Source organism: Lissotriton vulgaris, chromosome 8 (genome assembly GCF_964263255.1).
Source record: "Lissotriton vulgaris chromosome 8, aLisVul1.2, whole genome shotgun sequence".
In the NCBI taxonomy this organism is placed as follows: domain Eukaryota; kingdom Metazoa; phylum Chordata; class Amphibia; order Caudata; family Salamandridae; genus Lissotriton; species Lissotriton vulgaris.
Genome location: NC_141696.1, coordinates 890,025,981 through 890,049,948, shown reverse-complemented (window position 1 = coordinate 890,049,948; position 23,968 = coordinate 890,025,981).

The window sequence follows — 23,968 nt, the reverse complement described above, 5'->3', positions numbered from 1 at the left end:
CAGTGAGAAATTTTGTATCCATTGCCTGCAATGTGATGTGATGCCCAAGAAAGCACGCACTTCTCTCTGTGTCCTTGGGACACTCAAATTTGCAATTGCCTGTATTCTCTCTGGGGTCAGTCTCCTTCCCTCCTTCGATAAGATGTGACGTAAGTAGGTCACTTCTTGTCGACAAAATTGCAATTTCGAAGAGAGACTTTGTGCTTCATGTCGCATAAATGACGCAACAATGACAAAGTGGCTTGTTTGCAAATCTCCTCAGTATCTGCAGCTAGTAGCAAATCGTCTACGTACTGAATAAGCGTCGCACCATCAGGTAGAACAATTGTGTCAAGCTGTGATTTCAGAGCCTGACTGAATATAGATGGACTTTCACAGTAGCCCTGAGGAGCGCGTTTGAAGTGGAAGCTTCGACCTCCTAAATTGAAGCCAAAAATATCTCTGCTCTCCTCGGCAATAGGGATGCTGAAGAAAGCATTCTTCAAGTCAATCACAGAGAACCAAGTGGCTGAAGCTGGAACCATAGTCAATAAGGCAGTGATATTGTGAACAACTGGAAACTGTGGCACAACAATCTTGTTCACTTCTCTAAGGTCGATAACGAATCTGTACACAGGTGGCTGAGACGGATCAGTACGCTTTAAAACCGGCAGAACAGGACAGTTACAAACGTTCCCCGATGTCTCTTCAATGACATCCTTCTCAATCAGATCGTAAATGATTGCTAACAACACCTTTTCACCTTCGCTAGAGATCTTGTATTGGGGAATACGTGGCAACCTAACATTGGCTTTCAATGTTATGACATATGGCGCTATTTCCAAAAAACCCACATCATTAGAACCAGTACATCCGGAAGACAAGACAATTCTGTTGGAATATTTTCCCTTGACAAATATATTGGTGAAACCACTTTCTTACCTAGGGTAAGTTGTACTCCCGAAGGAGAACCGTACAAAGTTGCATATAATTTCTTTAACAGATCCAATCCTAACAAGTTTTCACCACAACCTGTTGTAAGAATGAGGGGTGCTTCTAATTCACATGGCCCAACAGAAAGGGACATAGGAGTAGAAAGCGGGTTCCTAACCGGGCGCCAGAAAAACCTACTGAAACGTTCATTTTGCCAGACAAAGGTGCGCCAGGAAGTTTTGAGTGCATAATAGAACTCTTTGTAGCACCAGTATCCAGCAGAAAAGGTTCTGACACACCTGATGTAATCACCTCAACATATGGACCATTCTGATCTACTGGAACTGAAACAACTCCCTCTCTTTGTCCATGGCTGTCCTAGCAATCATTACCCTCATTCTCGTTTTCTGCATAGTAGTCATCAGCATAGTACTGAGCTGTCCTAGAAACGCATTATTCTGTTGGTCAAAGCTGTTCATGGAATTCTGAGGCGGAAAAGAAGGAGCATTCTGGGGGAAATTTCCACGGCCCCTACCTCTAGGAGCCTGCTGAACACCTCTACCTCTTGTACCAGAAACACCATTCAAACGTCGCAATAAAGCTGGACAACTATTCTTGAAATGACCCTCTTCTTTGCAATACGCACACTGATTCGGACCATAGGGTAAACGCTGTTGGGAAGACTCATTTCTTTGCGAGTTTCTCGAATACTGCTGAGGTTGCTGATAATCGTGCTGATTAGCAGTACGAGGCGGATAGGCTTGCTGGAGAAGGACTTTAGTTTCCAAATCTTTAGTCTTTTTGTCTGCCTTCTCTAGCTCATCTTTGCGCCTATTCTCATAGTACTGGGCTGTAGCTAAAATCTGTGCTGACGTGGAAACAGCCCAAGCACTCTCAGAATCCTTCAACTTATTACACAGTTCAGGAAGTAAATTATGTACAAATTTGTCTACAAACAATCTTTGGCCACCCTCGGTAGCCATATCCTGACCACTATGATCGACGAAAGTCTCTTCAAACCTTGTGAAAAAGTCAGACACATTCTCATCTTTCTTCTGCTTGCACGCAGACAACTTTTCCCAATTCACACGCAATTCAGGCATTAAAGTCTTCATATACATGATAATTCTACCAGGGAGTTCTGCTACCAAAGGCTCGGGCTTAGAGCCACCAACTTGTCTAGCATCAGCAGCAGCAATATTAGCCCATGTATCACCTAATTCTTGGTCATGATCTGCATGACGGATCTTTCCCCATAAAGGCTGTGGAACAACATTTCCAAACAACATGTCTACATCGGCTAGATTCATGACACAGGAACTGGTAGTCTGTGATAACTCCTTATAATACCCTGCAGGATTCTTGCGAGGATCAGGCAATGTCTGCTCGAGCGCTAAAACTTCAGATCTTTTTCAAGGAACATGTACCCATGTACACTGGAAATGCGGCGGAATTGCGGGATTCGCATTCGCATCACCTTCCCTCCAAACTTCTCTCATGGGGTACTGTCGCGCCTTTTTCCTACCTGGCATGTCATACTCAGACAGTAATCGGGAATTGCTTCCCTTACTCCTATATGACAAAAACATGTGGATTGTTTTTTCAACATCGGCACCCACAATCATGCCTTCCCCAAACTTGAATCGCATACGGAATAATTTATTCATGTTGTACTCTGGATCATTTCCCTTCAAATCTTTACAGAGATATACACACATCTGTTCAAAAACATATCTCTGTGTAGATGCTTCCCACTGACTGAAGACTTCCATAAAGGACTGAGTGTCGTACTTTGCAGTATTGGTAACCCAATTACGTGCTAATTCATTCAGCAACTGTCTTCGTTCAGTTTTAGGGGTCGTCTTAGGCGACCCAAAGAAAGGTGAGAAAAGACCAGTGACAGTACTTGCCACTCTCTGTCAAACAGAAGGAGAAGCTGGCGGAATGGCAGATGTGCCAGGAAAGACAGACTGATGTAAAGTAGAAGTCGAGGCAGTAGCAAAAAGAGGATCAGGATAAGCAATTGGAGCAGTAGGCGAAGTCGCAGAAAAAGTAAATGGAGTATGTAGCGAAGGGGGCGACCCTTGAGAGGGCTGCGCCGGAGGAGTAGAAACCAGCTGAAGAGGAGCTGGTGCTTGAGTAAGAACTGGTGTTCGTGCGCTGGGGCGCGGTATAACAAAGCGTTGCGGGGGTGTAGTAGCATCTTGTGCATAGGGGGGTGGTGAACTCAACAAGTGGGACATTAGAGGATCACTATCAATTTTCTCCGTTGATCCTTGTCCTCTGCGTGGCAACACTGGGTAGCAGTTATCTACTGCTAGCTTCTTACTTCTAAGCATTTGTTCACTCTCTTGCTCTTCCTCATTATCATTGTATGCAACGGCAGCTTGTACCATTGACATACCTCTTTTATTCTTCTTTGCTAATTTCATTTCTTTCTGTTTGGCTTCCTTGCGCCATAGGCGAAAAGAGTCAAACATTGCCGGCCGGGCTTTCTTCTTGAACAGTTTCACCTCTAGATTATCTAAAATCTCTGTATCAAAGCTACCATATTGGGGCCATTTTAAAACACCATCTTTTCTGGTGTATTTTATCCCCACGTCATTGTATGTGATGGGGCCTACTCCGTGCTTCACATAAAGCTCATATGTTGGAGTTCCAATCGGAGGAACCGGACACAAATCCTCTAATCGGGAGTCCCAACTACAACCAAGACAAAACAAGTTTCCAAGTCTGCTAAGACCAGGCATCTTTGCTCACTAGTCTAGCTTCAAACTTCAAAGGATTATCGAATACGATATTCTCGTGAATACACGAGTCCCTCGGCTTTGGCGCTTGCAAGTTCCAAATCAAAGCGTATCTCAAGGATACCAAAACTAAGAATCAGACTGGGAGACGCTCCACTTATACTTAACTGAAGTATTGATGATCGATGACGTCACTAGAAGACTCGTCTATCGTTTCGCTCTACCAAGCATCAATAGTCAGGGCAGCAGTCCTTCGTAGCCGTCGGGACGCGGGGAACCTCGCAGCAAAGACCTTCGGAACCAAGTCGACATACAGGGGTCGCTGAAGTGGCTGGCCGTCCTCTGGAAATTTTCACACGAAGCTCCTCACGAACATCTGGCTTGGACCGACACCGCTTGATACCGCCCCGAGTTGGGCGCCAAACTGAGGTACCGGGTTTTTAGGAACCTGGTGGTGCCAGGGGAAAACACCCAAAGACCTCTTGAGTTATTCCTGTTCTGGACCACAGAAACACAGAGTCTTCTAGGTGATGTCAAAGATCGAGTTTTATTGGCTGCAACCAAGTAACAAGCGTCCTAGAAGGACAACAGCACGGTTTGTATATTCTCAGGAGACTGTTCGTTTTTACAGAGCCAGCCTTCTCTTTTTATACACAATATTACACTTCAGGCAAGAATTCTTTGTTTTACGATGCAACCATATACATATTTTTACAACAAAGAAAAAGCAAAGTCATGATGGCCAGCCTACATTTTCGTATGTCCAGTTTGTGATAGATTACCCGGCCAGGCCCAGAACTACCATCAGATATCGATGAAACCCCAATAAAATCGGGCACCTCCTCCTTGTAAAACTAGCCATAAAGAAGAAACAGGGACAGGTGTGTGTATGATAAGCGTGGTTTGTATGCAGCGAATGGTTTATGACATGTTGTGCCTTGATGTTAATCTCGCTCGGCCATTGGGTTGGGGACTGCCCGAACAGGTTTGGCTGGAGGCAGTGGAGGCAGCTCGCCCAGGTCACAGAGGAGTCAGGAAAGGTCTACGTGTCCTTTCAGCTCGAATTCGGCCTTGGTCAATTGACTATGCAAGGGCAACCACAAGATGGATGCCGCTTACAAAATGGAACCCGAGGGTTCGAGACAGAAACTACTGTTTTAAGGTGATTGCATTGCTCGATCATGACGCAAATGCACAGGGGTAATGTCCTAGTCATTACCGCTCTATCGATACCAAATTCATCATGGTATGATGATATTTTCTGACACGAGTGTTGGACCTCGGTACCATATTATAGCAGGGCCCATAATTTTCAGAACCACACACCAAAGGTGTCACAACAAAGAACTTCCATCCCGTAGTCCCTCCAAAACAGTGTATCCAGAAAGATAAAATAAGCAAGTGGGGAAGGGAGAGAGATAGGGAACATAAAAATTACAATATCGATTGGCCAACTGGGCCACATACTGACAGAGTCCACCAAGGACAGCCCATTGTCAATCCGACGGGCCATTCAGGAAAAGTAGCTTTCCTAAAAGACTCTGGAAATGGGGGGGGGCGGCAATCAAAAGAGCTATATGGGTCTCTGCCACTACTGGCCCAAGAAAATGTAAGAAAAGGCAGTGGTTGCTCCGACCCCGGGCCGTCTCAAAGGAAATCTACATCAAAGTTGATGTCAGGGGTATCTTAAGTCACTGCAGTACCATGTTGAAGGTCTGGGTACTACCCTCAGGTTCAGACAATATCACATTCCTCATCAAGGGGCAAGTGAAATCAAGACTTTAGGTCACAGGAGGAAGTTGGTGTCAATGTAAACTGATAGTAAGCATCACCAAGGAAGTTCCGAAGTCAAACGTATCAAGACAGTGTTCTGGTGATTGGGCCGGAGAATAGGACTGCTCACAGAACAAATGTGGCTTATGATGTCTTGTTTGACTTGAGAAGACTCAAGTTCATGCATGTGGGGCGTGGACCTGGGCAGCAGAACTGTGGACCACATCGGGCCGAGAGGCCCATCTCGGCGTTCCCATGGTGATAGCTCGTCCTCTCTCTCAGGCTCTGATGGAAGCTGCCAGAGTTGTTGTGCTTCTCTCAGAGAGCACAGGACACGTTGTTTTCCCTCCCAGACAAACATCAGAGTGAAGGGGTGGTCCCACTGGTACATAATGTTGAGGTCCCTGAGCTTGTTGATGATGGTTTTGAAGTCCTTCCTCTGCCGGAGCGTGGCCAGGGCCAGGTCCTGAAATATTTGAATGGAGAGTCCATTGGACGAGACAAAGTTGATTCCTCGAACTTTTTTCAAGATGGCTTCCTTGTCAGTGAAGTAGTCGACTCTGGTAAGGATGTCAGGGATGAAGTCCAGCTATTGCGAGGGCCAAAGACTCGATGGGCTCTATCAAGCAGGGGTGGAGCAGCGTCTTTGTTCTTCCTGATGACCTGCAGGAGCTCTGCTGTATATGCCATAATGTCCTTTCCTTCTGTCCCCAATGGAACCCCCCTAATGCACTGGTTATTTCGCCTACTGCTTTTTTTAAGGTCTTCTTGTTTTTGCTGTAGGGTGATATTTTGTTTTTCAATTTCTGTCAGTTTTCTCCACAGATTTTTATGGTCTTCCACTCTAGTGTCCATGGTGCGTTCGAGGTTGTCCACTCTACCTACGATTACTGTGACCTCCCAGCAAATATCCTGCATCACAGCGTTGAAGTCCTGCTTAAGCGATCCGATTTCGTCCTTAATTTCCTGCAAGAAGGACGCCATAAATGCCTGGGTGATTGGCACTTTCTAGGAGGGTTTCCCTGATGTCAGGATGGAGGAGTTAGAGCCTTCCTGAAGTTGTGAGTTTGTTTAAGACCACAAGGACGATACTGGGTTGTCCCCCGCCTGATTCAACATCCTTATTTGCTTTGTTTTTAGGAGGCATGGTGGGACGACAGGCAGAGACTGCAGTTCCAGCCGTAGATAGGACTCACCTCCCAAGACAAAGTGAAAGGGTGGTGGAGAGCGTAGGTGTGGTAGTTCCTGCCCTATGTGATCAATTTAGCCTTGAGATCGATCAATGCCTAACAGTTCTCTACCTGCTCCAAGTTGACCATTCCAATGCATGTGTACACCAGATGAGCATTACCACCACAAGACTCACTGCTTTTCCTGGTCTGTAGGCCGTCACCACACCATCCGAGTCTTGCAGGCCAGGCATGGCCACGTCATCAGCAAGGGTCTTGTAGGGGTTCAGGGAGCCACTGCACCATTTCCATTGTCTAGAAGGCTGCAGGAGGCAAGCGCAAATAACAGGGTTTCTCCGGTGTGCTATCTCACCGGTGGGTCTCTCCGGTGTGGATGTCCCAGGTCCAGGTCTGCAGCTCAGAGAATGTTCGCATGTTTGCAGCGTAGGGCATGTCCCCCAAGAGGGCGGCATAGAAAAACCCGTAGGGGAGTCACCAGAGTTTGCAGGATTTCAGGCACTGCAGAATCTCCCTTAATCCACCAGGGTCCTCTGCAGTGTCACCACCTCATATGAAAAACAACCTGCCCTGACTAGCCGTCCTGGAAAAGGCAGCAGCAACAGCGCCGGAATGCGGTAGGGGTGCAAGGTGCCACCACGCTGTACTCCAGTGTCCAAAATGCAACCTTGGGGCAAATGCCGAGTCTGGGATTGACCTGGTGTGTTGCAGCCACAGCTATGCACCCCTGGTCAGGGTCTCAGGCCAGCAGCTCCCCACCACCCAGGGCCCATCTCCCAAGTCAGCAGCCTACCTGTTCTCCAGGGGAGTCTCCAGAGCTCCCCGTCTGTCAGGCCCAAACAGCACCAGGATGCGGCAGGGGTGAGATGTTCCTCCCCAAGTTCACCTATCGGGGTATCGAGGTATCCTTGTTTCGCTTACTAACTTTCTCCAAATGTAGGCACCTTAAAATGGTATGTTCCCCATTAACTTCAAATTTGACAGTGAAACAAAATTAAAGATCATACATGCAAAAGTTTTAGGAGCCGGGTAGCAGCATCTTTGTGTTCAATAGTGGACCATAACTTCCTCTTGTTCAAGTTGTCATAAGTGAATTTGCGATCCAGAGAACCGGATGATCATTCTCTTTCTTGGCCGAAACATACTTGACTAGTGCAAATATAAATGTAAGCATTGTTCCATCGCTCCAGATGTTGTACCTTCCAGATTGAACTTCCACCATATGCCCTGAATAGATTGCCCACTATCGGATATGGGAAAATATAGCCTGTCCAGTTATCTTTTTATAGTAGTACCCAACAGTGACATAACTCTATTGCAAATTGAATCACTTCTTTGACCATTATTTAAAATTGAGATAGTTACTGAATGGGCCCAGTAAGTGGGTATCTTACCCATCAGTAATATACTTTTTATCACATTAGTCAAACGTGTGACCCATACATTTGGCATATAAAAATATAAATCAAGTTGGACCTCATTTAATTGTGGGCTATTGGTAAGAAAAAACCCAAACCAAAAAGGAGAAGCGTAGAGGTACTGATAGAATCACCCTCCAAAGCAAGATTTTTTAACCACAGAGATTCTATCATTGGTAAGAAAGCCACATTTTATTGCCTTTTGTAAAGCCACATGTTTTACTTTAGAGATGGAAATGTAACTTTATAAGTTGTGAAGATATCATATGAACTACTATTTATGGAAGTAAAATGGCCCCATGATCACACAGGACCTAATCCTTCACTACAGGCCCAATAAGAATCTAAGATCCAACCAGTCCTTCTTGGCAGTCACTCCGAGAGTAAGGAGATCCAGATCTGGAGGTAGGTCTTTCGCCTATAACGCGGCGAGGGCCTGGAACTCCCTCCCATTGCACTTAAGATCCAACTCTAATCACACGACTTTCCGCAAACAACTAAAAACCTTCCTATTTCATCCAGTTTAATTTCCCCCTCCCTCTGTTGTGTTTTTTGCTTTTTTTTCTCTCTGGTCGGTTTTGGTGTTTTCAGCGCTTGGACGCCCTCGGGCAACAATTCGCGCTTTACAAATCGACATCCAATCCAATCCAATCCAATGCTACACCCACATAAAGGAGTGAACACTGTGCTTTCCGTTCTTCATTTAAAAAATCACTGTTTGTCGGGCATGCCATCAGTTTTCAGAATATGGATGAGTCAATACCCCAAAGGTTGCTTTTAGATATTCCATGCTTGTTCAAAAGGGTCCTGCTCCCTGATTTGTGAAGCTATTTTTGTATTCAGACCTTTTGGCAACCACTTCCTCCCAGTATGCTTAAGAGTCTTATGTATCCCTTTCTTCAACAAAGGACCCAAGACAGCCTGAGCTCTTCATTCCACTGACATATGTTAAGGGATATAAGGTTCGTACATTATCACAGTTGTAGTGTAGTTCCTAGTTTCCCACTAGGCCCTGCGCATTGGAATAACATAAACAGTAGTATCGACGTGGAACTGCGGATATTCCAGGCCTCCACTGACTATGCTAAACTTAATTGGGTTGTGTTACCAACTAGCTCAGAGGTCACTGGAAACTTTCTTCTCTGCATAGGAAGTGATCAGCTTCCTTGGCCCAGACAAGAAGGGATTCAGCTTTCCAACAACCGTGCAACATGACAACTTTGCTCCTCAGATCAAGAGTCAATCTCTAGGGTCGTGTGAAACAATAGACATGTATTTCACTCAGTCAGTCTAGTGCAGTTTACTTTCACGAGATGTAGAGAATAGAGAGACGGGCGTTTGTCAATAAAGGGTTAACATTTATTGAACAGTCTTTCTTCTTGTACAAGAGAAATGTATTGCCACAATTGCAAGACTTGGTATTATAAAAAGTACGTACAGTAAGATAAGGATTGCGAAATAGAACTGTAAAAGCATTGATATGGTTTCTTAGCCATACAATGGTTTAAAAGTAATAAAACATATATACAGTCATATATACATTAGGCTAACATACTCAACTGGTGCTTCTAACTAAGCCTACCCCAGTGTGCCTGACCTAAGCCTAACACGTGGAAGGGGAGTAAGTAAGTAGCTTTAAGTTAAGTTGGTTTTGCCAAGGTTTGTTTCAAGAATTCTCGTCTAAGGGTTTAGTCAACACCATACCTCTGAATAGAATGATGGAGGATTGGTATCTCCTTCAGGGGTCACTCTCGATATCCCAGTCACCCGCGAGGGTAGACCGGAAACGCCAGAGCTGGATTTCTCTGCACGAGAAAGGCAGCGGGTCTCTTCAGCGCGTCGAGGAAGGAGGGGGGACAGCGTCCGCGGGCAGCTGGAATCTGCTGGATGTCTTTGCAGAGGGACGGCTGTTCAGCTCCTAAGCGTACTGCACCATAGTTCGCGCTTTAGCAGCGATAATGGTATCAGTAGCTTCACCACCACAGGGACAGCAGGCTGCAGCGACAGAGTGCTAGATTTACCAACACGGGGTCTTGCAGGCAGCTGGCATCAGCAACAGTAGCTCGCATTGCTTAAGGCAACGTTGGTAATATTTATACCTGACAGGTGCCGGGTTTGACGCAAGTTTGCTGGACATAAGACGTCAATTAAAGATGTCACTAGGAAGTGATAGTTATCAGTTGCTCATTAGAGTTCCATTACTAATCAAAACACAGCAAGCGGGGATTTCCAGGTTTGCTGAGTTTTTATCTTGTTGAAGAACTCGGAGTGTTAATCTAGGAATATCAGATAGTGACTTCTGCTCTGTCATTGCACTAATTGGTCGCAAAGGAAGTGGCAGAGAGCTATGCTGGAATGTGACTCTGTTCGTGTGAGGCCAGAGATGACTTTTCTGAAAATCGCACTTGAACGGTTATGCCAATATAGGGAATAAATGGATTTATAGCCGAATAGGGGCATAAGGTCACAGTATCGATCAGGAACCTAGATAAACACGCAACACTGTCACTATATCTTCAAATGCTCAACATACTACAGTCGACTGATCATTCAAGTTTAATCATTTTTAAAAATGGTCTAACCTAGCCTTGTTTGTATTAATAATGAGTTGTGTGGGTCAATTTTGTTTGACACCTGTTGTTTCTAGAATTCAATCCGATCTTAATTATAGCGATAGACTTTTAACTTATAGGTCCTGATTTACACTTACAACTTACACTTACTTTCAAGTAAGGTACTACTTTTTGGTATCCATAAACTCCAAGTGTAATTTTACTACAAAAGTGTAGGTTGCATGTCTCCAACCCTGTGCAAAGCAATTGGCTAATTCTTCTGTGGGTGGGAGATATCCCTTCCAAACCACTCCATGACTGGCCCTAAACCCTTTGTATTCCTCCCTTATCCCCTCGACTTTTGTAGTAAATCTGCACCTTTTCCCCCAACTCCATCTAGTCCCTTTCAACCAGTCCCTTTCACTTTGATTGCTAAAATGTATATTTTACTTGTGTGGATACTCCTCAGTCAGGGAGGAGAACATCACACTCATATGTTTAGGTAATGCGTTGGTGTACATTCTGCATGCAGTCTATGAAATGTACTTTGTAGTACATTTTGTAGTACTACAAAACAAACTACAAAGTGTTTGTGGATAAGGCCCACACTGTTCTCTCATAGGTGTTTTCAGTAGTAAACACTTGATCTTCCATATGGCCATTACTAGTTTTTCCATAACTAATATATCTAGTGCCTAAATAGAGTAATGCCATTGTAGGAGAGTAGGATCTGCTTCCTATGGTTACCCCCACTTGTTGCTGTGTTTCACTGTTTGTTTTTACTTCAGTCTGGCTGTGGCCCTGCTAATCAGGACCACAGCCTAGCTGTTCTCTCTCTAAATTGATACCATGTACTTTAGGTACATACCAGATTGGTTACTGGGTTACCCTTGTGAGCCCCTGTATATGGTACCTTAGGTACCAAGGGCATAGGTACCCCAGCGGCAGACCAGGGGCTGAAGCATGTCTTATGCCACCCCTGGGAAGCCTTCCAAAATGGCACCACAGGTCTGCACTTGCAGCCTGGGTAAGGTGGTGTAAGCACCCCTTACTTATATATAGAATACCTATATCTACCTATATATATATAGACACATAGGAACCTATAAGCCACTCCTATGGCAGGTCTTGACAATCCTGAAGGCAGAGTCCTTGGTTTTGTGTGAGAGGGTGCCCTAGCATGACCTGAGCCCCTCTGCAGCTTTCGGAAATATCTCCTTATAACTGTTCTATGATATAGCCATACCATATACTCTTAAGTGCATTATAATACTCGCGGTTAATGCTATTTTTGGTTTGGCTTTATCAAAACATGTCGTGTTTGGTGTCAAACACTTTGGAATACTACCCCGGCCAGTTCTGGCAGTGGGGGTAGCATTCCACCCTTCTTGAGGGAGAAGACATGTACACACTGATATATCCGGTTAAAAGTTAAACAGAGCCTCCGCATCACAAAATGGATGCTGCTGCCACATACACAAGTCTGACCTCCTGCTGCTGGATGAAACTCTGACAGGGGAGGCCTGGACAATAGGTTTCCTGTCAAGGGATGTGCCAGTACCTCCCCAGACAGGCTTTAGTCTATTGGGGCAGGGTGGGTTGAAATCAGTGAATGCTTTTCAGACACTGCCTGGGGCACACAAGGTTCTCCATGCATTTCCCAGTTCAAACCGGTTGCTGGGGCACTCCGCCCCAGCTCTGGCGCGAAACTGGACAAAGGGGAAGGGGTGCAACTGCACCTACTTCCCGAGGTTTCCCGTAGTTGTGCATTGGGCTATTTGTTGCCCTTGCCCGGAGCACCTTTTGCACAGAAGCTGAGAGGCCTACACTCCACGAGTGTTACGTGGGTCCGTTTTCATCACCGCAGGTTGAGGCTCCTTCACGATCCCTAGTCCGTTGGCTAGTGGGTCCCCACAAAAGACAATCCTTTGTTTCTTGAGCTGCTTTCCTGGTTGCTCCAGACGTGCTCTGGCTCCTCTCAAAGAGTGATTCCCTCAGACCTTGCTTGTCTGCACCGAAGCCAATCTTGTTATCTTGCGTGCGGTGCTGTTGCCAAGGCTTTTTGGGTCCAATCCGGATTCTGATGCTGCAGCACTCGACATCCTTTGTGGGACAGCTCGAATCCAGCTCCTGGTTGTCATCAATGCCTCCTGGTTCTCGTGGCTGAAGAGTCAAGCTTCACCTACTTCACCTTAAAGCACCCGACATCGGCTGGCATCTTCTTGTCGCCATCGTGGTCACTGGCTAGTGACCCAGACTCTGTCCCCTCTGCTTTCAGGTTCTTCACATCTCCGATCCACCCTAGGATCCACCCGTACACTTTTTCTCTGATTGCCTGCAGCACTTCTTCGCGGCTCTCCATTGGAATCAATGACGAAACCCAACACCAAAAGGTACCTTTGCACCTGGGTTCCCTGGGTGAGGTAACACAAGTACTCCGGTGCTCCCATGGGTCTTGATTCTCGAAGTGTCTAAGTCTAAAAGTGTTCCATCGTAGTTCACCTCCAAGTGTCCTTAATCTTTAAAATTGTAACTTGTTCGTTCTCCATAGAAAGTCAATGGTGATTCGCAGCGGTGTTTAGATACTGCATGCCTCCCCCGTGGGTCTCCTGCTTCCCTACCTTGGGTGGTTCCTGGTTGCCCCATCATTTCTACAGGCCTTAGGCCTGACTTCTATCCTTCACATGGTTCTTATACCACTATTTCAGTATATGGTTTGTGAGACCCCTAGGGCAAAATGTATACTGTGCAATTTATTGTATGCTATTTAAGTTCCTTGTATTGTACTTTGGCCTGTAGCCTCATATAGAGACTAGAGGGGTTGTGTTTAGAATAAATACATATATTTTATTTTATATATATACCTTGAGTGGTGTACTTCCATTTGATCATTTAAGAGATTATAGACTGGTAAAACAAGCTGCTTTACATTCCTTCAAGACTTAGCCTGATAGCTGCTCTCCACAGCTACCACTAGGATAGCTTTCTATAAGGTTGCCTTAAACCTACCATCAATAAGGGTCGTTTGGACTGGTGCAAGATGCCCACTAGAATAGTGGACATCATATGCCAGGCCAACTTCTTACAGCCATTATATACAGTGCTCAAATGGATGTAAACATTTTCAATGATGTCTTTTCCTGATTTAAATGTTTTCATAATTGCTTGTATGTTAATAGAATCCTTCATTAGATATTTTACAGTGTTCCCCAAGAGAAGTGACACCCATAGTGCTAATCCCCATCCCCTTATTTATACCTTTAGCTACCTGTTTAGCTTCTATATGGAAAGTTTGAATGCTATCCACAATTAAAGGTTCGCTAGCTAAGATCGCCTGAAAACCACATCAGTACATACCGTATAAATTCAGACAAGACACTTTACTTAGAGACCTATACCGGCAATTCTTTGCTAGAGCAGCTTTAGGGTAGTCCTGCTCCCCTTGACTCAATCCCCTCTATAGTCATATATATGCTGAGTTTCCCATGTTTTTCTGATTCTCCTAGTGTATCACAATCCTGCTGTCTCGAGGTAGACAGATGTGCAGCGGCAGCTTTCTCATAGAAATGGGGGTTATCTCAACATAAGATACCTCAGATGACGTAGAGCTCTTTGGCAAATGTTGCCTGGGTTGCAGATGTCGATTATGTAGCCAGTGAGAAGCCCGAATGTGAAGATTGGGGTTAGGTTCTGTATGAGCCATGGCAGATGGAAGCAGAGAAATCTAGAAAGATCAGCACAGCAACTTACAGAGAGGCATCTTGGCAGAGGAACATGACAGATTGAGCAGAGGGGTCTTGGCAGGTGGGAAGCCAGGATACTGAAGGTAGGGTGAAAAGAAGAGAAACCGGAGTAATGTAGAAAAACAGACATGGTCCACTCAGAAGAAAAAGAGACACAGGTGGGAACTAGAGGAGCACTGGAAAGGCACTGGAGTAGACACAACGCCTGTATCACTTGAAATACTCCATTGTGAAGAATTTCTCTTGAGTATTACCTCTTTTTTATAGCCTCTATGTTCTGGGCATTTGCAGAGGCCGTCATGGAGAAATATCTGAGTATGTTTATCGACAAACATCACACAGCATCACTCCTCTCAAATGCATGGTTTGTTCCTTTCCCGGTTCCAAGAAAGACAGTGTTCTCTTCACCACAATTTTTTTTTACAATTACCACAGCCATCATTCTCATGCATTTAAAGGACTCTGACAATGCATGATGTCAGTTGATCACTCTGGTTCTTTGTCCAAAAGATCAGAATTCAAGGTTGGGTGGAGCCAGGGCTGTTCAGATGACCCACAACTTAATTTGCAGTACAATATTTCTTTTCCAAGTTCTGGTGAAGCTTACTGAAGAGCTTGATGTGGGGAAGGAGTTTTCCCTCTATGGGCTGCTAGCAGATTGATATTACTGTTAAATAGTTGTGTCAGACTGGGCACTGATTTTAGGCTCCTTAGGACCAACCTCACCATCTCTTGATGAGGTTGGTGTTCCTCTGAGCATTGACCAATCTGTGCCAATTCCATTCCCTTTCCAAATAACTTATGGTGTCCAGGGTGGCTATTTGCTATTTCCCTTAGTGTCGGTTAGGGTAATGTGCCCTACAAAGAGCACATGGCAACCATTACAAATTAGCCCTAAATAGGGGCCTTTTTTTACTTATAATTAAATGCATATTCTGGTGAATGGGAATACCAGCTACACAGTTTCTAATTGGAGACGGTGGGTCCCTAATGGTGCATTTTTTTCCATAGCAGGGTGGATGTAATTTGTATAGTTAATTTTAGAAGCTGACAGAGTGTGGCTGAAAAGAACCTCTCTTGAAGAACTTTCTGTATGTAATCACCTAAAGTTAGGAGGGCCAATCTTACTAGTGAACGTCACTCTGTTCCTTCTCCTGGACAAAGTAAAACACCAAAGTGATGAGTAGAAGGCTTGAATAAATCTCAGCCTTTGTTAGTTACATGGGCTGCATTCCAATTCAATATTTTTTTATGCACCATGCCAACTGCTTTGGGAACAAGGTCCAACACTCACTGTGCTTTTAGACTCAATCTACAGTGATGCACCCTGCTGAGAAGGCCCAAATAGTCAAACCAGTCAAAGGTTGCGTGTGTACCTTTTCCGAGTAATCTGGTCTGGCCTTTTGGCTGGACTGTTCCTTTTGATCAGGACCATAGCAGAATTACATATGGCTGGTTCCTGTCCAAGGTGGCATAGTGGACAAAAACGAAGGACTGAGTTGTGGTGCAGAGTAATTACAAGTGGCTAGGATTATATCACGAATACCATCTTTCACGTTTTGTTTTGCTCTGTACCAAGTTACCAGCAACAGTGAATAAGGGGTCATACTCTGTGGCAACTAACAGCGCTTTAGACATCAGCAATCTGCTATAAGTATGTTTCAGTACTACTAATGTGCCTTTCCCAATGCAACTGCACCTTACTATGCCCGAAGAACTCAGAGAACACATCATAATTTTATGTATAAATCGAATAATTTTGCACTATTTCATTGCACTGCACCTTACTTCTTAGGTGGGGGGAAAACTGTTTACAACTGGAAAAAAGTCTATTCTTAACTTTTAATGTTTTTCTTTTTTTAACCAACAGTGATGTATATGTTTATATTTAGGAGGTAGCCTTTGTCGGTAATACGTGCCTCTCCAATTGCACTTGCACTTTACTGCGTTTGAAGAATTCAAAAATGCTTTTTGTTGTATGCCTGATGAAAAGACACGTTTCTGGCCCTTTACCTTCTTTTGTATTTTCAATGTGTTAATGAATTTATTGACAGATTGATCGGCGCATGTTTTTATTGAATAGTCCTTATGTTGCATGTTTTTCTTTTTTTAATACATTGTAAGGCTGTCAACCGAAACAATAAATAAAATACTACAAGTCAATTGTGCTGAATTAAAGAGTACAGTCTAAGGCTAGATGGTGCACTTACCTGGTTCCTGATCAAGTTTATCTCTATGAAATGAGCTAAATCAATAAAAAGAAGGTTTTGAAAACAGATATTTGTGAAAAGAGAGACTTGAACTTTATCTCATATTTTTATTGTATGAGCATGCCACTGTATACCTGGATTGTGGATTTATTTAGATTATTTAGATCGTTATTAGAAATCATTATTTTTGTATATATACTTGTGAACTTTATACTTTATTAATAAAAAATAGAATAAAATGTAATTGAAGCACAATATTGAGAGTTGATGATTATAAGTGGATAAACATATTCAGTACGATTCACAAAACCTACCTGACAAAAGTCGGTAATTTACAGGAATAGCCTTGTACTTCTAATTGTTGAGAACTGCTGAAAGAAATCCAGCAATTCAAATGGAATTCTACAACTGCCGCAGATTTCTAGGCATACACCAAATTGGAAGCCTGCAAATCTACGCGCATGGAAATGTTAAAAAGTTTACGGTTCTGCATGAAGAATTAAAACGTAAATGAACACCCTGAAATATATTTTCGTTTCTCCTTGTCGAAAATATTTTTCTAGTCTGAAGAAAATCCTTCCTTTGCACCACAGATTATGACGGTATTCCTAAACCCATTCACATTTCCTTCTGTCCTTCACCTGAGTGAATCCGCATACGTTTTGAGGGTGGGCGAACTAGATGAATACCTACTGATGTCCGCTAATACGCTGCGACTGTTTGTGAGTGTTCTTTAGCTTTTACAGGGAGACCCTTACTACAACAGAGAAACTCCACCGTACTAGCAGAAATTCTATGTGGACAAATTCAGGGCCTTATTTATGAGAAGTGACTCATCACTGAGTGAAAACAGCGATGCGTCACTTCTCAGTGCACCCTCCTTGTGACATGATAGATGCGTCATATTAACTGTATGATGCATGATGTCGCAAGCAGTAACAGATACTTCAATATTTCTGACATATTTGTAGGTGCAAAAGTGACGCATTGCTGGGGTGTGTCTGAAAACAGACGCAACTCCAGCAATGTGAAAGGCAAGTCCCATTTGAAAGGGCTTGCGTCAGTCTTACGCCTGCTGTGGGGCAGGTGTCAGATATTGATGCAATGGTGTCCTAGAAGTGGCGCAGTGAAATCTGATAGATTTCACTACATCCCTTCTATGAAGCTTTTTGGGGGGGAATGCCCAACCTGCATACATTATACCTGACACAGGTATAATGTAGAGCAGGGATTTACAAAATGACGCATTTGCTTAGATGCGTCACTTTGTGAATGGGCACAATGTGGCGCATTTTTTATTCCCCGGATGCATCACAAAAAGTGATGCAGCAGCGGCGTAAAAATGTTGCAAGGCCTCATAAATAAGGCCCTTAGTTTTTGAGGGCAGAATACAAGACAGGAATGTTCCACTCATAAATGTCATGTTGGCATTTAGGTTACACTTTGGAGGGCAGGCAGCTTTGTGAATAAGGTTTCGGCTTCGCAAGGTGTCAGATAAAAATGCATGGCCATTTTTGTTTCGCTTGCTTTTTTATCACTTCTGATGTAGGCCATGGTTCCGCCCACACACCTCTAGCTAAAGAGTGCAAATAGTCCACTGCTTGTGTAAAGACTGAAGAAGCAATGCTAATTTTTTTCCCAAAATAAAAGGCTGCCTTGGATTTCATATATAAGGAATAAATGACCCCCTGCTTAAATTCTAAGTATATTGCAAGGCATTCCATACCCATATAGAGGAACGAGGCTGAAGTCCGAATTCCATAATAAGGGTATGGGACTTCCAGGTGACTTGCAATATCCTTACCATGTACGCCAGAGGTACTTTACAACACACAATACATGGTCATACCATTACCTTTCACACAAACCACATACAATCTTGGTGGGTATTATATGAATGAGCGAGCATGTTTGTAAACATGATGAATACAAATAAAACCTCTAGTGCAAAATTAAACACATCATAAACCTGTTAGATACTTGTCCAAAGCAGATATTAGAAACAGTTAAATACAAGTCAGTTAAAAAAAAAACGAAAAAGAAAAAAACTGCAGTATCTTGGAACTTGCAGAAACATTCTAGCTTTTTTCTATCTAAGGCATGCAAAAAATAAACATATTCCCTCCACTTGTCATTCTAAGCTATTAAAATAGAGCAAAAAAAAAAACAATGTTCCTTTGCTAAACACCTGCTTCAATCATGCTCCATGACCTGACCTGCCTTTCACCTTGGCTGCTGGTACTGGAAGCAGGCATTGTGACATCAGAAATCGACTGTACCAGCCATCTAATAGTCGAGTTCTGATGTCATTCTTTATAATCCATGACTTGTTGCACCACAAGTTGCTGATTTTAAAGAAAGTAGTGACTGGCGTTTATACAGGGATTACAGAATTGTATGTATTATAAGTGCCTAACAGGCTTAAACCTAAGTTCAGTTCTGTGACATTTCATTAAAAAAAGGGGTTTTCATGCCTGATTGGCCAGCTATCATTTTTAGTTAGTAATAGACTAGCAACCTATCATTTAAGTCCTGCAATGTTAGGAAGAGCAGGGAACCGTGATGCGAGGAGGTCACTGCTCTTTGAATATAGGCCTTTTTTACAGAGAGTGTGATGGGCTGTTGACCCACAGGCTCACATTCTATTACTTGGCCATGCATGCACACCACTTGTGGCCTCAATCCAATTCGATCTCACCTCTGCATCTCAGTGGCTACTTCCTTAAGCCGCCCACACTCCTTGAAGCTCTCCATTAATCCTGCCTCGGTCTACCTCATTACTTCACGCAACCTTTGGTCACTCCATCTTCGGCAAACCATGTATTTAACCTTCACCTCCTTATACAAAAACCTCTAGTCGCCTTTTTACATTAATCTCTAGCCCTTTCAAGCAGTTGAATATGCACTTTCCATAGCTGCCCATGCTCTGTCCACCCCAGCCATGCAAGATTTAAAGACAGAGATAGTGACCCTTGATACTTCGTCTCAAAATGCAGTAGCCATGCTGAAGCCACACAAAATGGCTTTAGAAACACTACTAATGTTTGCAGTTTGTAAGGAGAGTCTTATATCGACAAATATTGCAGTACAGCAATGAATACCAAGAGCATAACTATGTGCTGTTGAGATCTATGTTATATCTGTTTTTTATTTTTTTTCTAGGAGTCCGGAGTCCTAAGGTAGCTCCAGCCACATCATTGTTAATTTGGTGGCAGCCAATCAGATCTCTTTTGAGACTGTCGGTTTTGCGGATCTCCTACTGTGTGAAATAACTATAAATTGTAAGCCTTTATTTCTGAAAAACTACTGAATAGTTTGACACCAAATCACAAAAAGCACACATTCTGGACGAAGATAGAGCTTTCCGCCAATTCTGGTGTGAATCAACGCAGCCATTTGGGCAGTAGGATGTGTCGAAATTCCCTGTGGAAAAATAATTGGACCCCACCTTTTTGTCGGCCACCCCTTTACAGATCACCCCAAAACTTTTCAAGAAGGAACTGAGGTGGATGGCACTTTTATTTGGAAAGTTTTAGGAAGATTTGTCAAAGATATTTACAGATATAAGCAAAGCAAACATGTTTTTCCTTTAGAAATGCGATCCGAAGTCGAACTACCCAGTGGCAGTAATATATTATGTGTGCACTGGCCCACAATTCTGTTTTTGTTCTAACTTGATAAGAAATCCATGCATTGGTCACTTTAAATGAATATGATATGCCGCGCCCACATTGGATAATATTTAAGACCCTCTTTTGTTTCAACTCACGTCATGTGATCAAGCCTCGTTTGAGAGGTGAAACGCATTATGACGGATGGCTGGTGTATTTGAAAAATAAATCACTGATGAACTTGCACGTATTCTGGGCTCACTCTCGTTATTCTTCAAGGAACTGGTGATGAATGGCGTTTTCGTTATCTAATTGTACCAAGGAGCGTTCGTGGTACGAGTGAAAGCCCCTCTCCGTGTCTTGGGCGTGGTGCAGCAGGAAGCTGGAATTCCATGACCCGGAATTGGAAACTGTACGCCGATAGGAGGAAGCTGCCCGAGCCCCTGTGAGAAAGCACACGTACCTATCTGAGCAAAAGGAGTCACAGCTGACCTGACAAGTTGTGGGAAAACTGCCGATAGCCGAGTCCAGGTAGGACAGCAAATGCAAATCGCAGAGGAGAGAGTGTCAAGCGGCAAGCGCTGTGTAATTTAAAAAGCGTGTTGACTGTTTGTTTCTTCGGTGTGAGCCACATACAAATCACCACAACTAGCCGACATGTCCGCCGACGTGTTGAAACGCAGAGAGGAAGTTGCGGGCCACATGTTTGTGGGAAATCCAGAGGGGTCAATTATAACACCCGTATCGGGAGGTGAAGCGGGAGTGGCCGGCAGCCCCAGCTTAAGGGAAACGTTTCACAAATTGGAGAAATTAATGAAACGTGAACAGTCCAAGTGGTGGGAACATAAATCCCTATCCCAATATCTAGCGGTCAAGCGTGTCCCACGAGGTCTCAGGAGCACTTTGGCTCCGAGCTACGAAAATCCGGACCCGGCCATGCTAGCTGAATGGGCGGAGATGAATTTGGAGTACTCCGCACGCCTAATGGCGATTCTAGCCAAATATGCGGACAGCGATAGAACGAAATTACAGACTGAAATAGAAGCTGTTGAAGCTGAACTGACAGCAATAGGTATCACGGAACAAACCACCAAGCTACGAGAGGAAATGATGATAAGGCTCGCGAAGGAGGAAGATATAATCAAAAAAAGGAAAGCCTTCAAATTTGAACGAGACAGACTCGATTATCTCCATGGTCAGATTTTCACTTGTGCCCGCCGCTTTGATAATATTAAAGCGCAAGTGGGCAAAAACAATCCAAGGACTAGGCAGGGAGCTACCACATCAGCCTCATCCACGGACCTGAGTTCAGCGGCGGAAAGCGATTCTGACAATGAACAAAGGAGAAAAAACTTGCAAGAGGGGTTTACCAAACTATCTCCGGCACAAGAGGTAAACTGCCTCTGCGAGAGCCGTCGAGACACATTGAGATCAAAATCGAAGGTAAACCCCCAACAAAACAACAAAGGGCCAACATCAAACGCCTCCAGCGCCGAAAATGCCACGAGAGGAAATACGGCCGGAGGAAAGAGGGGCAATCGAGGAAAGAGGGGAAATTGGAACAGATTCCAAACTCAAGCGTCAACCTCAGCACAACAACAACAATTGTAAACTTGACTGACATTATTTTAAGCGCGAAAGAAAAGCAAATTCTGAGTTTGGGACTATCTTATTGTCCCCCAAGCAACATGAACTATGCAAATCTCAGAATGGATACCTTCCGCTTTGTCAGGAAATTAAAATTGATCAAATATCACCGCTTGCATCCATATAAAGAACGTGACAACTTGGATGCAGTTAACCCTACATTGCACTCAACTGGAGTGGATATAACACTCAATGAATTATGGAGCTTACAACAGGAAGGTCAGCTTGAGACACAACCCCAGCAAACAGGCAACGATGTGAGCAGCTTTCCAAGATTTATTTCCTTCAAAAAGAAATCGACTTTCCTGCCCATTATGACCCATGATAGTATAGATCTTTATCAGGACTCTGTCATCAAGGATTTGAAGAAACTGTACATAGCTACAAACAAGAAACATGCTATTCTGAGTAGACAGAACCATTGCTATAACAACCTGATCAAAAAACTTAAGGCTGACCAAAACGTCATTGTAAAACAGGCGGATAAGGGAAGAAATATCGTCTTGTGGCATCGTGACGATTATGTGAAGGAAGCAGAATCCCAACTCAGCGATTTAGATTGTTACAAGAAAAGCAATCTTATTGCAATCAAGACAGCTTGGTCAGAGCAGAATTCCAAACTAATGGCACGGAGGAGTGCAGGCCTCATTTCCAACGACGAATTTAAGTTTCTCAAAAAAGACTGTACGGTGATACCCACCTTATATCTATTGCCGAAGGTCAATAAAAACCTATCCTCACCACCCGGGAGACCCATATTATCGGCAATAAACAGTTCAACTGAAGAAATTTTTAAATATATTGATTTCTTTCTAAAAGAATGGGTATTAACACTTCCGTCCTATGTAAAGGATACAACAGACTTCATTTGCAAGCTTAACAATCTTGAATGGAATGACAATTACATCTTGATGACATTGGATGTCACTGCCTTATATACATCTATAAGGCATCGTGACGGTACAAAGGCAGCTGAGTACTACTTGTCCAAACGTCCGGACAACTGTTCTAGCCATAACCGTATGATTTTAGACATGCTGAAACTCTGCCTAGAACAGAAATATTTCATCTTTAATGGACAGATTTACCATCAGTTGAGAGGGGTCGCAATGGGGGCCTGCTTCTCCCCCAGTTTTGCATGCTTGCATATGGGGCTGTGGGAGGAGCGGGTCCTCCTGGGCTTGCATGGTGATACCATGAGAACACATGTCATAATGTATCTAAGATATATTGATGACCTCTTTCTGGTTTGGAATGGTTTAAAATCTGATGCAGAAGAATTTGTTAAACTGTTAAATAGATGATGTTACTGTTAATTGTTTGGTCGTTCAGATTTTCATCAAGAATCATAAGCTGGAGACTAGATTACACAGAAAAATAACTGCAGGCAATACGGTTCTCCACGCCGCAAGGCAACATCCGTGCCACTTGATTAACAGCATCCCCTATGGGGAGATGCTGAGACTGAGGAGAATTTGTAGCACGGATGTTGATTGTGAAATGGCCCAACAGGAAAGCAAAAAACGCTTCTCGGAAAGGGGATACAAAGAGAGCATCCTTGACATAGCAATAAAGAAAACAAGAGCTAAAACAAGAGAAGAGTCCCTTATACCTAAGGTCAAGGAACCCACAACCAGCCCAGACAGCCTGCATGTAAATTCTAGGGTCATAGTCCCATTCTGTCAACAGCATTCAGACATCAAAAAGATATTTTTTGAAAAATTGGAACCTGATAAAGGGGGACCAAATAATTGTGGGTGATGTCTCAATCAGACCTGAGATCACCTTTCGCAAATCCCCATCGATGGAAAATGCCCTGGTTAGTAATAACCTAGAGACGACCATATCAGGGACGTGGGAGGCCCTGAGTAAAGGTTTCAGAAAATGTGCTTTTTGTAAAGCTTGTAAATATGGAGTGAATAAAACCCACTACACAAGTCCCTTTAGAGAGTGTCCCATACCCATCACTAAGAGACTGACTTGCAAAATGGAGTTTGTTGTTTATGTTCTTCAGTGCCCATGTGGCCTGAATTGTGTGGGCAGCACACGACCTTTGGCACATAAACGCATTCTCCAGCATATCAGAGCCATAACCAGCAAGGACCAATCGTACCCGGTGGCGCGCCACTTTGAAGCCATGCATAACAGCGACCCTAGTGGCCTTCAGT